This window comes from Cyprinodon tularosa, unplaced genomic scaffold, assembly GCF_016077235.1.
Source record: "Cyprinodon tularosa strain WSP-4 unplaced genomic scaffold, ASM1607723v1 ctg116, whole genome shotgun sequence".
In the NCBI taxonomy this organism is placed as follows: domain Eukaryota; kingdom Metazoa; phylum Chordata; class Actinopteri; order Cyprinodontiformes; family Cyprinodontidae; genus Cyprinodon; species Cyprinodon tularosa.
Genome location: NW_024037959.1, coordinates 1,301,229 through 1,303,552, shown reverse-complemented (window position 1 = coordinate 1,303,552; position 2,324 = coordinate 1,301,229).

Below are 2,324 nucleotides of genomic sequence, written 5' to 3'. Positions count from 1 at the left end.
GATGAAATCTTTAACTTCTGATGTCTAGACATTTTATTCCTTTATATAACAACTTCAAATTGGCTGTTAGCTTTATAAACAAAATCTTCTTGTATTATTAAACAGAGAGATAGATCACTAACAGGAGGATTTTGATTAGGTCTGAAACAATTAATCGGATTAGTCATGATTATTAGATTATTGAAAAATCATCAACTAATTCAGTAATTGATTAATAGTTAGCTGGAGAATACAGACTGTAAAATATGCTTTTATCTGAGAGAACAATCCGATTAGAGCTGTAATTCTTTCAAAATTGTAAAAAGAAATATACAAAGATTTTGTATTTAAAATAAACAAATTTTTTTCCATCTGTCACCATGTTCTACCCAGAACTCCTTAAGTGGAACGGTTTTAGTTTCATCTGGTTTAATTTTCTAAAAAATCTTGTTCAAGGAACCTTTGGCTATCCGATTATTAATCGATTAATCGAAAAACAGAATCGACAAATTAATCCATTTGTGAATTAATTGTTAGTTGCTGCCCTAATTTTGATAGTTACAGTCTAAAGTCTTTCTGGGTTGTTTTTCTAGAGAAAAGAAAAAGCTTCATCAGCTTTTTTCAAACTGTTCTTATTCAGACAAACCAAAACTTAACATGGTACATCTTTGGTAATTTTCCAATCCAGATACATACTAAATACAGTGCTGTAAAAAAAGTATTATGTTTAAAGCAAACATATTACATTTACTGTTTCAAACAGTCACATACTTTTCAATAAAATAGAAAATACATTAGTAAATACAAAGAGCTCATTCAAAGTGACTATTTGATTTATTGAGGGCCTATTGAAAGCAACCACCAACTCCAGACTTAATAAATGGTTTTGACAATCTTGGAAGTGAAGACTTGATCTGGATTTTGCTATTTATGAAAATATCGATGTTTTAGCATTAGCAGCCTAAAATAAGATCACACTTTAGCATTTAAACTGCACTATATCCTGAATTTTATTTGGCCAAATCCATAACCTCCTATTTTACAGAAATTTGGAGAAGGACTTGCTTGTGATATTTGCATGGTCCCGCATATCCAAAGTGTAGATGTGCTTAAGGTCATGAACTGATGACTCCCTTTTAAAGATTCTAGCGTCTCATTATGGATCAATTACAGCAGATCATGCAACAGCAGAACAGATCCAGACTTTCTAAATTACTGTGTTAATTTTGTATAAAATGTAACAGGAAACAATTTCAAGAAATTCCACCATCTTTTTCACTGGTTCTTCCACGGTACGTTTGAAAACCATGTAAATTTATATTTTTAATGTTATCCACATTAAAGTAAGCAATAACATCACACTCAAGCACCCTGACAGTGATCAGCAGTGTTTGTGTTGCATGTGGTGTAACTAGGATAGACCAGAGTGAAGGCATTCTGTCACATCTTCCTTCAATCAGCAGCTAATAATAGTCAGAACTATGAAGTCCCTCCATCAAAAACCCACACACACCACTCCCAGCGCCAGCCTGAAGGTAGGACAACATGAGGAGAGATGCAGTTCCATACTTTCACATCACAGAAGCCACCAAAGTTTTGCAAACAACATTACTCTTTGGGTTATTCATATTCCTACATTTCTGTCAATAGATCTCCTCTGATAAGGAATAAAAACACATAAATATTAAGCTTGTGGTACTTTTTTTCTCAGTGTAATCCTTCTTTTTTATGCTCTTCACCTGGGTGCTGTTTATACTTGGTTTTTCTTACAGTATGGCTTCTCTCTTTCTGGCTCAGCTCCTCATACCTGCACATCTCTGGTGAACCTTTCTTCATCCAGTATTCCCTCATCACATAGCTTACCTGGTACAGCCAGATAGTACCGATGTCTGACATTATTTCCAAGGCTCCTGACTCTGTAGCCAGGGGAGGTGTTAAGGGCCAGGCAGAAAGAAGAGAGGGTCTAGTTTCAGCTCTGCATTCTGCCTCCTCCACCATATATTAAATCCCACCTACTCCCTAGGATAGAAGAAGGGCCATAAAAAGCTCTGCAAGGGAGAGAGGAAAGGAGGAATCATTACATGCAATTTATAAACCATTAAGAGCCATATTAAAAAGCCTGCAATCTAATTCACCCAGCAGTGGGCTCTGGCTGAGGGGGAGAGGAGAGTTCATTTAGGGAGTGTGTTTTGGCCGCTCAGAGTGTATGATGTTAATAGGCTCCAGGGGGTCACCTCTAGCCGAGGGAGGCTGCTTACCTTCGCAGCGAAGCCCAAGTCAGCAGAAGGGAGCTGAAGAGAGAGGCTGAAGGCTGACACACACACAGAACAACAGAGATGGGAGAA